This window comes from Mustela erminea, chromosome 7 (genome assembly GCF_009829155.1).
Source record: "Mustela erminea isolate mMusErm1 chromosome 7, mMusErm1.Pri, whole genome shotgun sequence".
NCBI lineage: Eukaryota > Metazoa > Chordata > Mammalia > Carnivora > Mustelidae > Mustela > Mustela erminea.
In genome coordinates this window covers 34403233-34420799 of record NC_045620.1, presented here as the reverse complement: position 1 = coordinate 34420799, position 17567 = coordinate 34403233, and the positions used below count along the sequence as shown (strand labels likewise).

Here is a 17567-nt window from a genome sequence, read left to right as displayed (position 1 = left end):
GTAAATACCCAGTAGTGCAATTGCAGGGTCATAGGGAAGCTCTATTTTTAATTTCTTGAGGAATCTCCACACTGTTCTCCAAAGTGGCTAAGAGTGTTTTTAATAAGTCATGCTATTTTTCCTCTCATCTTTGCTTTCTTACCATAACCACACTCACTGGATGGGGATGTTTCTGGTACAAATAGATGACAAAACTGGAGATACTCTAAAGACAGGCTTTAGGGCTCTAGCACAGAAAAGGTGTTCTCAAAGTATGGTGCCTAGCACCACTTTAGGGGGGCCAGGAGATCCAAATGATTTTCATAAGGATATTAAGACATGATTTGCCTTTTTTCACTGTCATTCCCTCACAAGTTGGAGATTCACAGAGGACTTACCAGGTTTGAAATCTCAGCTGACTGACTGCAGGAGCAAACAAGAGAATCCAGATATCTTCCATGAAGCTAGAAATTAGACATGTGCAAAAAAATCTAACAGTGCCACTCTTCTTCCCAAACTTACCTTTTTTTAGAAAAACACAGTCATTTTTCATTTGAAAACAGTTTTTATGTTAATATAGAATGGGTTCATTACTTACTTGAAATGAATTAATTCTAGATACTTCTAAGTGTCCCCATTTCCTTCCTCATATGGCAAATATTTACAACAGAAGCCACATAATGTTAAGCCATTTGAGACACTCTGAATTTTTAAGAGTATAAAAGGTTCTGGGTCACCTGAGTGGCTCAGTGGGTTAAGCCTCTGCCTTCGGCTCAGGTCATGATCCCAGGGTCCTGGGATGGAGTCCCGCATCTGGCTCTCTGCTCAGCGGGGAGCCTGCTTCCCCCTCTCCCTCTGCCTACCTCTCTGCCTATTTGTGATCTCTGTCTGTCAAATAAATAAAATCATAAAAAAAACAAAAGAGTATAGAAGGCTCTAAGACCAAGAAATTTGAGATACACTCCATACTATGGTATAAAGTATGCACTGCTGTGTTCGAAAATACAGTGGGTGGGGAAGCACACTTTAAGAAGAGTAGAAGCGGGGCACCTGGGTGGCTCAGTGGTTTGAGCCTCTGCCTTCGGCTCAGACCATGATCTCAGGGTCCTGGGATCGAGCCCCACATCGAACTCTCTGCTCAGCTGGGAGCATGCTTCCCCCTCTCTCTCTGCCTGCCTCTCTGCCTACTTGTAATCTCTGTCTTTCAAATAAATAAATAAAATCTTTAAAAAAAAAAAGAAGAGTAGAAGCAATAGGGTTGAGTTTGTGGGGTTCCTATAAGAAATGTCTTAGACTTAAATATTATCACCTTCATAATTGAGGTAGGAATTACAGTCTCCTGGCTCTTTGTGCAAACTTTTTACTTTACTCAACACAATCTTGCCAAATAACGCCTTTAAACAGTAAAGAATATAGCAGGAGAGATTAAATCATCTGTCACGGGTTACACTGTGCTGAGACTAAAAATGTCTTCTATTTTGTTCAAGCTATGACATACCATTACTCAGATGCTCTGACATTATTAAGAGAAAAAGATGTGTGTACTAAGTCAACAGAAATGAACCGCTAATATGAGTAGTTATTTGTGTTTATTGAGCACTTTTCCCCCAAAGGACTCAAAACATTTCAAATATATTAGCATGCATAAAACCTCTATGAATAATCTCACAAGCGTACGGTTGCTACTTCCACATTTTAGAAGAGTAAAATGTTATTACTAATACATAGTAAACTCTAAAGTCAAAACATTAAGCCCCTAATACCTCATCTCTAACAATCAACCATTCACACATGATGCATGACATAAAATGGATCATCTCCTGAACCACCACATTTGAGACTTCTGAATGAATATCACATGCTTTCTTCCAGTGTTTAAATCTAAGATAATTGCATTGCACCCTTCTAGACAGCCGACATGAAACCCTTCAGCCCCGAAAATGCCTTCTAATAAGACTGTCAACGATTTTCTACACATTTATGAATCTAAAATTAGTCACGGAACTTAGATCCTCAGGCACCACAATCTTCATGGCCAAGAAGTCACTCAAAATGCTGCATCTACATTTTACAAATCTGGCAACTTGTTCCTCGAAGGAGGCATCGGATGCCCCTCTAGCTCTGGGGTCTCCCTGTGAGCAGGATGAGGCGATGAGGGAAATACCTTCCTAGCTGCTTCCACAGCCTCATGGTGACTACGTATAGAACCCATGCTAACAGTAGAGAGGTAGGTTCCAGATAAAAGGTAACTAAAAACGGAATGTCAATCACTGATAAGAAGAAATGATGAGATTTATGTGCTGAATGAGGGTGTACATGAGTAATATCAGCTTTTGCAACAAATAGATCCAAAAATACATAAAGCCTCAACACAACAGAAGTTAACTTTTCTCTCTCCCTCTCTCTCATGTTCATGTAACTTACGCTCCCACTTCTATTGCATAGAATTATTACTGAGAAAAACTGCAAATATTGGCATTGATGTTCTATTCAAGGGACATCTGGCTGGTTCGGTTGGAAGGGCATGATTCAGGGTCATGAGTTCGAGCCCCACATTGGATATCCAGATCACTTACATATATAAAAACTTAAAAAAAAAAAAAGACCCCAAAACAATTTTCTATTGAAGAATATGTGGGTGTTCCCGGTTGGGAAAGATCCCTCCTTCACGTGGCCATGTAGACAGAGTTTCTTCAATCCTGTCTCCCCAACATCCACTATGGTTCATGGTCATCTAGATCCAAGCAAAGGAAGAGGAAGATAGAGCATGGGGCTTCTTAGAAGCCTTGCCCCAAATCAGACACACATGATGACACAGATGGGTCCCACAGCTGCTGTGTGCATCAAAATGGGGAAGCAGCACATGGAAGAACAGACTACAGGCTCAAGCACAACGTACAACAAGCGTCACAGTCTACTCATTCTGGAAAACAAATTAAACAGGCCAATCGATCCAGGTGGCAAGAACCAAAACTGTTGCGATTTTTCACAGGCAATGGCTTTGAGAAGGTTCTCAGTAAGAAACAGAATTATAAATACCAATCTCTATCAAAAAAAATAAAAATAGATAAAAAGAGTTATCTCTCTACTAATCCAAAGGAGGGTGTTCATAATTCCTATATATGCAGTCTTCCATGTACCAATAATGAAAGTGTTTCTTTCCATGAAAGAATATCAGAATATCTTACTTGGGTGCTGATTAATTTAAGGAATCGCTGATTTCTGGTGCTCTTGATGTTCTTTTGTTATCCTGTTACCATGATTCCATGTGGAGGAGGATGTCAGTTAGAAAAGGTGAAGCTACTCTCCCATACTTACATATACAGAAAAGTTGTTTTCCTCAGTTATTTCTCCTTTGTTTGCCACAGCCGAACCACCTGTTCCCAAAGCCACAGGCCCCGGTCACTGCAGGGGGCTCTGTCCACAGTCAAAAATGCCGCTCCCTGAAGTAGTGATGGGCGGAATTCTGAAGCACCTTCTGCCCTTCTGAGTTATCCCTCCCAAGCCCAGTCCCATGCTTGCCAGAACTTCCTGTGCCCCTGCCCACAGGCACAAGTCAGGAAAAACACAAATGTGGGGGTTTCTCTTTGGGAAATGAAGAGGAACAGGGTCCTCTTACCCACCCAGCTTCACACAATCATGGATTCCCCCAAATTTAGGAAAAGGATTCAGAAGGCCGGCAGCCCAAATGGTGACAAAGGTCTACCAAAGACACAATAAAATGTTAACGAATCAAATGCATGCAGATCCCTGCCACCTGTAACAGGACGGGGGCTGCCATGAGAGGGAGAACTGGAAAAAGATGATGGGGAAAACAGTTTTCTTTTTCACTCATGCTCTAGGGAATTCGTGTCCATAAAGTTCCCTATGATTCTATGGGGCAAACCAGGCTCTGTCTTCTCCATCCAATGCCAGGGGCAAAGCTACTAAAAGTATAGATAATCATAGCCAGCACTGTCTAAAAAACTTTCTTTGTCTTAAAAAACTGCCTGGGTGGCTCAGTGGGTTAAGCCTCTACCTTCAGCTCAGGTCATGATCTCAGGGTCCTGGGATGGAAGCCGGGCATTAGGCTCTCTGCTCATCAGGGAGTCTGCTTCCCCGCCCCCCTCTGCCTGCCTCTCTGCCTCCTTGTGATCCCTCTCTCTGTCAAATTAACAACAACAACAAAAAAAAGAAAGAAAAAAAACCACTTTCTTTGATGATGGAAATGTTCTATCTATGTGCTGTCCAGGATATAGCCTCTTGCTGCACGTGGCCATTAAGCACCTGAACCATGGCTACTGTGAAGAATGAACTCAATTTTTAATTTTCCCAATTAAAATTTAGGTTTAAACAGCAACACGTGGCTTCTGTCTATGGGGCTAGAAAGTGTAAGACTAGCCTTGTGGAGTCTAACAAATCCATTGCCCCAAGTCAACTGATCTAATATTTAAAAAAAAAAAAAAAAAAAAAAAAGTATTTCTTTCCCATAACTATTGAAGAACATTCTGGCTCTGTTGTGGTTAAATCCTGGGCTCAATCCTAACCTGATTTAGATACCTTCACTATATCCTAAAACAACAGTTCTCACTGTCTCTGATTATGGTGACCCATTTTTGTTAAAAGATTTTATTTATTTATTAGACAGAGATTACATGAGAGACAGCAGGGGCAGAGGGAGACGGAGAAGCAGGCTTCCAGCTGAGCAGGGAGCCCAATGTGGGGCTCGATCCTAGAACCCTGGGATCATGACCTGAGCCAAAAGCAGATGGTTAACCAACTGAGCCACCCAGGCGCCCCCGGTATCCCATTTTTAATGTCAAAACAAGTTATTAACCATTTACAGTAGTGCTGCTTGAACTCCTATTAAGAAAATCCATTACAGGGGCATCTGGATGGCTCAGTCGTTAAGCATCTGCCTTAGACTCAGGTCATGATCCCAGGGTCCTGGAATCGAGCCCGCATGGGGCTCTCTGCTCAGCGGGAGCCTGAGACTCCCTCTGCTGCTCCCCCTACTTGTGTTCTCTCTCTCACTGTCTCTCTGTCAAATATACAAATAAAATCTTAAAAAAAAAAAAAAAAGAAAGAAGGAAAAAAAAATCCATTATAACAAAAAGCTCCTCTGAAGTCAATAAAAACTTTATATTCCTATGTATTTCCTTGTAACAGGAGCAGCTATACCGAATGGTCAAATACACATAAACAGCAGAGACAGTCTCAATTTAACATGTCAGCAATCCTTGATACAAGCATGGATTCCAGCAGGTCTGATAATATCCCACAGCCTCCTGGGCTCTGTGAACCACACAGGTTAGGAGCCCACTTCTAAAGACGCATCCTTCTGAGCGGCCAGCAGACCCGTGACGATGTGTTCCACACCTGAGGGTCATGGTTCCCAACAGGGGCTTTGGACTCGTATTGGAGAAATGAGAACGAGCAACCTTCCTAACACTGGGTAGTCAAATTTTTTCAGGGTCTAGCTGGTAGAAGACATATAATGTAGATTATTTATGCTCTAGTTAAGGCCGGTTACCACGCTGACATCAAAGAAGACCAAGGTCTAACACTCTGGATTTTTTTTTAAAACGTGTATTGTTATTACTCAACAGATAACAGGATGTTGTTCGGAGCTCTCCCTATCATCGCTTTGTCAGAAAGTACGCTCACTCCCTGGGATTCCCTTGTTTCTCTGTGTCAATTTGAAAGCCAAAATCTGAAGAAGAATTCATGTGAGGAAAAAAATTAAAGTAAGCATTTACGGAGCGGTTCCCAGGCTGGAGCTGGCCATGTTCCGGACAAGTTCATTTGAAGCTCGAGGTGAAAAGTCACTTTTGTGAAACAGATGGAAAAATGAGGAAAGACCCCATTAATATTAAAAGTCTTGATTATAGGGGTGCCCGGGTGGCTCAGTCAGTTAAGTATCTGCCTTCAGCTCAGGTCATGATCCCAGGGTCGTGGGATCGAGTCCCACAACAGGGAGTCTGTTCTCCCTCTCCCTCTACCCCTACCCCCTGTTCATGTGTGCGTTCTCTCGCTCTCTCTCTCTCTCTCGCTCTCTCTGTCTCTCAAAGAAGTAAAATCTTCGAAAAAAAATCTTGATTCCAAAATGGGGAAGAATGTTTCTACACTATAACCTCTTTGCCCAGAAATGACCCAACAGCTAAAATCTTACAATTTGGCAGGAAACAGAAAGGAAAATAGAAGGGGAATGTCAGGTGTGTGACCTGTGTGATCCTGAAACATCCCCAAATCTCTGAGATGTTGTGGTTTGCCGTGACAGCCTCATCAGGCCCCACCATAACACTCATGGGTCCAAGGACCTGTTGGGACCCACCGCTCTCCTCAGAATCAAAGTCCCCAAGCACTCCTTTTAGAACAGGAGCGCCGCTGAGGTTGGTTCACGTTACAGAGGTAAAGGTATTGGATTATAACAAAAGCAACCGCTAGGCTCAGAGATCAGTCCATGAAATCTAGAAATCTCTCAGAGACTCCACAGATTACAGAAAGCTCTAGAAACCTAAGAATGCCCACAACTTGGTTACAGCTGCAAAGTTTCAAGATGTACGATGTAAATTATTTATGCTGCAGTTAAGCACGATGATCATTCTGGCTTCAAAGAGGAGAAAGGTCTAACAAAGTATCATGCACACCATGGTCCACGCCGTGAAAAAGAAATCTCTCAGAAAAAAACAGGAGCTAGCACAACTTGAGCCAGAGACCATTTCATACTTCCCAGCTCCCTGTGCTTCCAAGCACGAAATCACCCACTGAAAAAGAGGAATGTATTTCACCAAGGTAGGTGGATATTCATCTCTCTCAGTTTTTAAAATGAGAGACATTCACTTACTACACTTCACGTGCATTGACTGCTGTAGACATCAACAATTCGCTCAAAATAGATACGCTTTGAAAAGACTGGGAAATTCAGTATTGAACTTAGAAAGCTGAATCTGAGGTTTTAATTCAATGCACAATGGCTTGCATTAGCAGCATAAAAATTGCTTCTTGATTAAGTAGTCTCGGGTTTTAATTTACTCAAGCTAAAATTTTTTAAAACGTTAGAAATTAATTCTAAAAAGCATATACACCTACCTTCTTAAGAAAGACCACGTTTCGGGATTCCGGATCGTAGAGTAACCGTCTTGTCCTGTAGGGGTGGAAAAGAAGAAAGACTATCCAACTGGTAACAGAAAGAAGTGAAGGTGAGCTTTGAGAGCCTGGTGCCCTAATTTCATGTCATGGCTTCATGTGTAATATTAAACAAATGGACGTTTCTGAAGTTAGACTTAAAGTACTTCTTCGTTTCTGTCTCAATGAAATATTTCGAAGATTTTGATTCCAAAGATTTGACTTCTAAGGAGCAAATGAACAAAACCAAATGGAAACAGATCAAAATACATAGGAATTTATCGAAATGAGAACTGAAGCATTTACTTCACATCTATCCCAATGACATATACTCGATACTGTCTTGTCATGAAGTAAATGAATAAAACTCGACTCCTGTTTCTATTTTTCCGGGGGGGAAATGAGGTGAAGAAGTTGTAATAGCCTGAGTAGGTAACAGAAGGTAACAAAACTATAAGCAGCTGTTACCTTCCGTTGTTTATTTTTTATTGTCCTAGCTAATAAGCCATATTTGTGGCTCGGGTTTTTTTGGCTAAGACTTTTGGATCAAGAAAAATATATAAAGGAAAATAAATCAAAAGAAGATGTCTCCTGTTTTATTTCACATTTATTGTTTTCAATAAATAATTGACATAGAAACCTGCTAGTCCCTGATAAACACTAAATGTGACTTTTCTTTTCAAAAATTACTTGTCTGCATACATGAAGTTACTCTGATATTTTAACTTTACATACTCAAGCCCAAATAAGGAAGTAAACCGTTTATAGTTTAATATAAGTTAATCATCGACGCCTATAAAGTGTTTCTACCAAATCTAATTGAAACTGCCACCGGAACACTGTCCCCAAGACTGTATTTGTGCCTCTGACCCTGATATGTTAGATTCCATGTGAAAAGTAATTTAACTTCCAGCGGAGATAATGATGTGTAGAATGAAAAACAATGACCACAATTTCTAACCCGAAAGAGCTCCAAGAATTTGAAATGACTACCAGAGCATTAATTCATGGAGATGCCACTCTGAATAAATGGAATCGTTGTCTCTCTCTCTCTCTCTCTCTCTCTCCCACTCACACACACACACACACACACACACACACACACCCCACGGTGGGGGGGGGGGTGCCCTATATTACCTTGTGCTTTCTCCAGCTGCCACCTTCTTTTCTGACAATAAAAACCCTCTCTAACCCTAAAGTAAACTTAAAGGAAGACATTCTCCCAACACCTTACTGAAAGGCGTGAGAACCCAACACCCCAGCCACACTTACATGTCACCTTCCCGAGTACAACCTGCTTGGTCACACTTAGCTCCAGAACTTCTGTCCTTTAAGACAACGCCCTGCACGGACTCCCCAGAGTCAGCCGGCATCGGGGGCCCTGTCTCTCCTGCTTCTCTTCATTCAGAGCCAGCATACTGCCAACAGCATACATTTAGGGTAACGGCAGTGCGTTCTATTTTCTGAAATTATAGGTGCAGGTAAATTCAGCTAATGACAACGACCAAAATTTGCCAAGACAAATGTATGACCGATTCGGAAACACGGTTCAACACGCACACGCTCAGCCAAATCACAATCTATGGCCCAGTCACCACGAGTTATGGAGCGCCTCACAGATCTTCAGTTTCTACGGGGCATCCAGAAATAACCAGGTATCTGGGATATGCTTTGAGACAATCCAGTCAGGGTTGTGGATGAGGAGAGGTAACAGATAAAACAAGTGGTCACTGAGTTTGTCGTAGTTTAATGAAGGATGCATGAAAGTTCATTGTAGCATCTGCTCTACTTTTTGGTTCTATTTAAAATTTTCCATAACAGAAATTTAAAAGATGGTCATCCAATGAAAGTTATGTGTGGAAATATGACAGAGAGAGAGAAAGGCACAGATCATACATGTCCTAGCCTTCCTGTTTTCCAAACACCCTTCAACACATAGGGGAAAAAACTAGGGAAATAAGCAAAAAAGTTTAAAATTAAACATCACACTAGAAAAAATGAACAGCCTGCAGTTATGGTTTTATGGATGAAGTGATAATGGCCTTGAAGCTATTTTCAATACTTCAAATGCCGAATAACAATAATACCTACCTACTTCATTTTTTAAAGTTATTCCAAATATATCTGCTTTAAATTAAGTGATAGAAACACAGAAAACACTGCTTTTCTCATGTTTGTCAGAAATTGTTCGTTGTTAAATATACCTTTGATTATTACTACAAGTAGGAAAATGGATGACTTATAATTAATATCAATGTGATCTATTCCCTGAACTATAATCTTTCTAAATAAAAGATCCAAGAGGGGATCATTTAAAAAGAGAGTGATGGGGACCTGGGTGGCTCAGACAGTTAAGCATCCCACACTCGGTTTCAGCTCAGGTCATGGTCTGTGAGTTTGAACCTTACATGGGGGCGCTCAGCGTAGAGTCCGCTTAAGTTTCTTTCTCTCCCACTCTCTCTGCTCCTCACCCCTGCATTCACACTCTCTCTCTCTCTCTCTTTAAAAAATAAATATTGGTGGGGCACCTGAATGGCTCAGTGGGTTAAGCCTCTGCCTTCCACTCAGGAAATGATCTCAGGGGCCTGGGATCAAGCCCTGCATCAGGCTCTCTGCTCAGTGGGGAGCCTCCTTCTCCCTCTCTTTCTCTGCCTACCTCTCTGCCTACTTGTGATCTCTGTCTGTCAAATAAATAAATAAAATCTTAATAAATAAATAAATAAATAAATGTTGGTACAAACTTTGGATCGCAGGTATAAACTATCAAATCTGCAACCCACTTAACGTATGGAGCAGAGTGATCTGTCACTGGGGGACCGCAAAAGATGGGCACTTTCAAGATGATAACACTAATTCGCCTAGAATGTGAAAGACACTGGGAGGAGGGGTCATACGAGGCTAATGCCCAGCTTTCACAATAAGCTGGGAAAGTCACATACCAAGTAAAACCATCTTCACAGCCTCAGAATTTGACTTACTGACCCTGTCAGACACCACTATTGGAAATCTGACACTGGACATAAATTAGAAAGTGGGATTTATGTCATGGTTTGGGGAAAGAGCGTGTGTAAAGCTTTGCCAAGCCTTCTTCAACGATAAACCAGGGGCGAGAACCAACCTTGGTTCCCTCCGAACAGAACAGCACAAAACCAACAGTAAATCCTCACAGGAGATTTGATTTTCTTTTTTCTTTCTTTCTTTTTTTTTTTTTTTTAAAGTAGCTGATGGTTTTCTATTTTCTTTTTCAAGTTTTCCTGGCCTAAAACAATCTGTTTCCTTTCCAATAATGAAACAATGCCAAATTCTGAAAAGGAAATTTGTCTGACTTAATGGATAAGCACATAAAAGCTGGAAAAGGGAGTATTATGGGAAAACCAGAACAACTTGGCCTTATGAGGCAGCCTTCCAAATGTGTCAGCAAAAGGATCAAGGGTGAGAGAAGGGAGTACATGGGTAATAATTATGAACAAGTTGCGTGATGGAGGTCAGCTAAACAAAATTCACTTGTTTTCAATCTGAAAAACACAGTTCCAGCAGTTTACTACATAAGCTAAGAGAAACTGCCATTAGCTTACACCCATACTCAGATATTTTTCATATGTTATTAAATTAGGGATGGCATTCAAGTATGCATTTAATAAATATTTGCCAAATAAATGCATTCATGAGGTGGTGAATGCTACCAAATCATGAAATCTGAGCCTAAGGTCATTAGAAATGACAAAAATAAAATCCTCTGATAGAGCCGTCATGGCTGTTTGTCTAACGTGCGTAACCTTGATTTGCTTGTAGGTGGCCATATGCCAGGTTGAAAGGGTTTGTTCCCCCAAACACCCTTGCAACTAGGGGTGAGCCTCGGGATGCAGTTCTGACTGATGAGATGCAAGAGAGGGGGCTCTGAGAAGGTCTGTTCTCATTATAAGAACGTAGTCCCTTCGCTCTTTTCTGGGAATAGCTACTGGGAGGTGCAGAGACATCTCACAACCTCAAAAACAAAAGGTGTAGAAAGAAAGACAGAAAGAACCTGGTTCTCCAGTGGCATTGCTGAGATGCTATATGTAACACACCCCCTGCCCAAAAAAAAAAAAAAAAAAAAAAATGCTTAGGTTCCTAAACTTGCATTTCATGTTACGAAGGACAAACCTCTGCTAGTTCAAGTTCCTGTTTTCTAGAATTCACAACGGAACATATTCTAACACCAGATCCGATTTACCTCCCCGACCCAGCTGTGTTCTTAAAGCTGTTCCTACTTTGACTGACTGATACTCCCGGTAACTATCCGATAACACGGTCACATAGTTATCTCTGTCTCATCCACAAGTCTCCCCTCACTGACAGCATGCCTCCCACTAAAAGGTCAACAAGCTTGAGGGTGAGCAGTCATGAGGAAAGCCATCAGCAAACAACAGGCCATGGCATTCTGCCAGGTCACAGGGTGTCCTCCTATGGACCATCACACTCCGATGTTAGGGATACGAAAGACAAGGATGCCAAAGGAGAGAGCAATCTAGTCCAGTGATCAAGACATAGAAAATCTTCCACCTGAAGAGTAACTTCAAAATCTGTATGTCTCGACAAAGAAAAGGAAATAATTATAAGTATGGCTCAATTCAATGCCAGAAACAAAACAAGTCTAAAAACAGAAAACAAGAATAGGAGGATACACCTTGCAGGCTTAAGGGATGTCCCATGTCCTGGCGCAGATGCCCCTGCTTTGTGCTTCCACACGGCCTTCGCAAGGCACCTTCAGTGGAACTTAAAATTCTAGATATTTCTCTCTTAGATATTGCTCTTTCTTGACAAAACATAAATTCCCAGAGCTGAGGGAAGCTGGCATGTAATAAGTACTGACAATTGCTGAATGGATGAATAAATGAATGAATGAATGGGCAAAACAACATAGAGATTACTTTTCCAAGTTTATGAAAAGTATGCAATCCTTATTTTAAAAAATCTGTAAGCATAATTTCTACAAATCCATACAATGAATTGTATGTACTGTTCAGACTGACCCAACATGACACATTTGTCAAATGTCTGGAGAAATTTCAAATTTCTAGAGAAACTGTCAACTATCTATACTTAAGAAGTAGCTATTATAAGCCAGGCGATGTATTAGGCACTTTGCATACAGTATTTCATAATCTTTACACACACACACACACAGTTGGTTACTTCCCTTTGGGATGGGGACAAGTTCAAAGGGACCTAAGGAGCTCACATAAGGTCATGTATCTAGTAAAAGTCACAGCTGGTATTCAAACCCAAAAAGGTCAGCCCTCACTTTTCTGCTGGAAGGTGCTGCTGCTTCCTTTTGGCCTTTACTAAAATATTGTTTATAACTTGTACACATTAGTCAAGGTAACAGTCACAAGAACCTTTCATTTATGGCCTCAAAAACAATTGCTGGGTGAGGGTTCACTGTAACCTTAAGCACAATGACTTTTGTCCATGTCAGAAATCTGACGTGGTTTGGCATGACACAGACAGTGACCTTCTCTAGCTGTAGAGAAGCTATAAGGAGTAAGAGAATGTCTACATACCCATATTAAAATCAAGCCACTATGTACTTATATGACCTAGAAATGATCCAAAATAAACCCATGAGTCTACAGCTTCTGTTTCAGAAATCAACAGCTACTCACCCCCAACCCACGTAGGTTACACATGTCCGTCATACTTTCCATATACCGTTTACGGATCCGTGACCCCAAGAGCTTAGAGACTGGGTGGCAGGTGGGCTTACAAATAAAACATACTGTTTCCATGCATACAACATATCAGATCCATTGAAGCAGTTAAAATAAGAGACTATCTTGAAACAAAAGGGGAAAAAAATCTACGGCAGAAAGAATTTTTTTTTAAAAAAATAGTGCCTTTTGTGACAGTCACCTAACACTTTTCATTGAATAAATAATTCCTCCTTGAAGTTGATGAAAATTTAGTGAAAATATTTATCCAGTAAACATCTTAATGAAATAAACTGTTATGACTCCAATTTAACAACTTCATAAATTCTGATGGAGAAGAAATAGACTCACCACCCCCGAAACATTTGGCAATTATTTTTACACAATATGTGCACAGTCTATGATGTACATGCTAGATGGAAAAGTGAGCCTCAGTGTATTAACCTAAACATGAACTTCTTTGTTCTGCTATTTAAGTCTAACATTTCCACTGATTTTCAAACAATATGGAGCATTTTGCAAGTCATGATTTCTATCAGGACAGCTAGCCAATACCCATTAAAAAAAAAAAAAAACTTGAATTGAGGTAATTATTATGCAATTAAACCACCTTTCCATTTTTTTTCCTTCCCCTTATATAACTATAGATTACCTATATTTTAAATTTTTTCCAAATAGACATCTTTGGGGAAAAAAAAACACAACTTAACACTGAATCTTTTTCCAAATACTGGCTGAACTGTCTTTAAGAAGATAAACATACTCCTTTTTTTAAGCTACTCACCTTTTAATTCTTTCCCCATACAGGGGGAAAACAAACAAACAAACAAAACAGTATTCTCAATTAAATAACTCCGCAGCACTCACAGCTTTTCTTCTGTAGTTATTTTTTAAAGTATTCACTCTTCATCAAAGGCTAATGATTTTAAAGACAAGCTTCATTACGAAAGAAACAGGATAATGAAGTACTTTTACAAAGACAGTGGGTGTCTGGGGGCACCTGGGTGGCTCAGTGGGTTAAGCCTCTGCCTGCCTTTGCCTCAGGTCATGATCTCAGGGTCCGGGGATCCAGCCCTGCATCAGGCTCTCTGCTCAGCAGGGAGCCTGCTTCCTCCTCTCTCTCTGCCTGCCTCTTGGCCTACTTATGATCTCTCTCTCTGTCAAATAAATAAATAAAAATCTTAAAAAAAAAAAAAAAGACAGTATCTGATAGTAATTAAAGTAGAACTCTGTATACAACTTCTATTAAATATCTGGCTAAAACTCCAAACTGTCTATCAAATTAGCATTTCTTCATGAATGCTTATCTTATTCAAAGTATACTCCCCCCAAAACAGGCCAAAGGCCATATTCCCTCTTGCATTTGACCCCACAATCAGACACTGCCCCATTTACAAAACGAAATATTGAGGTCCACCTTAGATTAACTGCCGTAAGTATTTCCAATGTTAGAACTAAAAACAGACATTAAGTGTTTAAAATACCTCTTTTCTTATGCACCAGCTCACTTTCCTTATTTCTTTTTCTGCATCTTAAAGTAATTCTTAACAACTGACTAAGGCTCAGAAAATTACAAAATCTACTCTACAAATAAAGTTTGAAAGTTATATTTAGCAGATTTCTGATTATATTGGACACAGTCTTGGTATAGCTTCCCACATATAAAGTCTTGCCATGAAAGGGAATTCTTATTAGTCTTTAACAGAAAAAGTAAGTGAGCTGATTAAATATAGATCAAACGAAGCTCTACCATGAAAGGACTGATTTTTTATAACTTGTGGGGAAAAAAATGTATCAATAAACAAAAAGCAATCTGGTGTTTCTCATTCTGGCTTATAGTGGTTATCTGTTTATGATAAGATTAAGAGCACTTTGCTGCCTTCTTTGTGCTTTTCAGTTATTCTCCAATATTTTTAGCATGATCGTGTGTTATTTTTATAAGCTCTAAGGTTATTTTTTAAGCATTAGACACTACCTTCTTAGACCTTGATATTCAGATAAACCACTACCATATAATAAATGATAGATGCTAATATATTTTGAAAACATATGAGTAATTAGTTCCAGTCAAAATTAAGTCTCTATCTTTATGATGACTACTTATCATATCATCACCTATAGGGTCTAGTACAAAAGCATATTAAATGTTTGAAGATCATTTTTTACTTTAAGATAAGCTAATCAATAAACTGGCAAATGCATTTTATATTCATCTGTATCTGCTCCCAAAATTAGGAAAACACCTGTTTCTTGTTCCAAACCCTTCTCCTTTATCTATGCTATTCATTCTTTACCAACTCCTAAAATATACTTGAGGTAACTCCATCATATGTCACTGCTTTCTCTGACAGCTGTATCAGGACTATAAATAATACATACACCTATGTGTGTGTATAAACATATACATTCAATATACACATATTACACATGCATATGTATAATACATTCATATCATATATATAAAACATATAAATATATATACGATCTAAACTGTTTAGAGATTTCCACAAGAGGTGACTGTCAACTAAGTTTCAGGTTTCATCTGCCTTGGTCAACCTGCCCAACTAACTCTAAAACATAGATGAAAGAAATTGAAGATGACAAAAGCAAATGGAAAGGTATACCATGCTCACAGACTGGAAGAATTGATATCAAAATATCCACACTACTTAAAGCAATCTACAGAGTCAATGCAACTCCTATCAAAAGACCGATAACATTTTTCACAAAACTGGAAAAGAATAACCCTAAAATTTGTTTGGAGCCACAAAAGACCTTTAACAGCCAAAACAATTTTCAGAAAGAACAAAGTTAGAGCTCCCAGGTTTCATGATGTAGTACAAAGCCTTAGTAATCAACCCAGTATGGTACTGACACAAAAACAGACACATTGATCAATGGAACAAAATAGCCCGGAAATAAACCCAACATGTATGTGATTAATTAATCTACGATAAAGGAGGTGAGAATAACCAATGGGGAAAGACAGTCTTTTCAATAAATGGTGTTGGGAAAACTGGCCAGCTACAAGCAAAGAATGAAACTGGACCATGTTCTTAAACCATACAAAAAAACAAAGTCAAAATGGATTAAAAGATTTAAATATGAGGCCTGAAACCATAAAACTCCAGAAAGCAAACATAGACAGTAATCTGTTAAACATTGCCCTTAGCAACATATTTATGGATATGTCCCCTCAGGACAGAAGAACAAAAGCAAAAATAAACCCTTGGAACTACATCAAAGTAAAAAGCTTTTATTCAGCGAAGGAAACCATCAACAAAAGCAGAAGGTAACCATAGTTTTGAATTATATTTTTTCCACCTAAGTGACTGATTGTTTACCCAAATTAGCAAAGAGTGTTACAGATTAGAAACCTCATTCCTCTTATCATATTGATCCTTACTTTCCCCAGAGACCAATATCCTGTAATCAGCATGAGTAAATTCATTAAGCATTTATTTTATACTTAGTATTTCTCATTACTGTGAAGGGAGAAGATTATAAAGTATGGTAGTTCACAAGTTATAAATGTAGCTGAAAGTATAACACTTATCTGTGCATTTTGCTAAAGAGCCAATAATTTCTAAATTCTTTTAAACAGAAGTAGAAGAGGAAGTCTCTTAACTGTTTCAAATTTTCAGCTAGAGTCTCAGTGTTAAAGACAATAGGTGATGAGTTCCCTGCATATGATCACAGGATGTGCTGACAGGGGGGCCAAACCTGTCCTGAGGTCAACAGCCACCCCCCAAGTCTACACGTGAGAGGAACTTGCAGAAGACACGTCTTCAAAGAGAATTCTCAGGAACTGAAGAGTGCTCCCCTTTCCTTCCCTCTGTATCAGTTCACACCAACTGCCTACAACAACCCCTCGCACCCTGGGGCTACTGGTAGGGAGGGAAGCTGATATCCTATGCCCTGGCTGGATGTTTGCCTCTGTGCAGAAGTACACAGCCTGCCTTGTGGGGTGTGTGTGAGGTTGGGGCACAGGAGCCCAGCTGACATTGCAGCTCAATGGCAGAGCAAGACAAGAGAGGAAATGGGCTACATTTCAGAGTTGGACACTGTCGACGTGTGAGTTAATTCTATAGACCAAATGGACACCACAGAGAGTAGTGAGGTTTGAGAGATCCCAAAAGACCTCCACCCAAATAGGCTGCCTGTACAAGGGCTCAGGGACACTCCAGTAATAGACCACTGGAAGACAGGAGCCCAAGATCATGAGTGATTATACAGGAGTCACACTGCCCTCATCCAGTAATGGCATGGCATCAAAGCACCTGCATGAAATCTCCCAAAAAAACCACATCATGCTGTGTATGAGGATGAGCTGGCCGTGAAAACAAACAGCACCAGCCAAGTAAAACTGTCTTCACGCCCTTTCTGCCCCCTGCCAACTCTGGAGGAGCCAGATACACCCCCATCCCCTGCTGGGTGGAAGGAAAAACAAAGAGGAGAATTAAACCAGAAATGACCTTTCTTCCTCACTGATGATCACTAAGCCACTGGTCGGACCTAAGGATGGAAAAGGGGAGAAGTTCTAGACTGGACAAGAAAATGGAAGTTTTGATTCATATTGCGACACGTTTTTCTCTAATATTTGAAAATTAGTTTGTTTCAATACTTTACAATGACTCAACAGCTATGGAATCTGCCAAAAATATCAACCAACATGGAGGCAGGGAGAGAATAAAACTGCTTCCTGTTTGTGTCTCACTATAAGTGTGACCCACTCAACAAACCAGTTACATTAATAAGTATCCAACCTATACAAGATTTTTTTTCATAAGG

At 40.0% G+C, this 17567-nt stretch overlaps 1 protein-coding gene across 7 annotated transcripts in view; it reads right to left on the bottom strand.

The window, feature by feature from the left end:
* Nucleotides 1-17567, bottom strand: part of PLCB4 (phospholipase C beta 4) — a 409575-nt gene that overhangs the window by 371111 nt on the left and 20897 nt on the right. For all 7 annotated transcript variants that reach the window (XM_032351392.1, XM_032351401.1, XM_032351402.1 and 4 more), the window contains one exon: nt 7051-7105. The gene's annotated coding sequence lies outside the window, so the exon portion shown is untranslated. The remainder of the gene's footprint in view (nt 1-7050; nt 7106-17567) is intronic.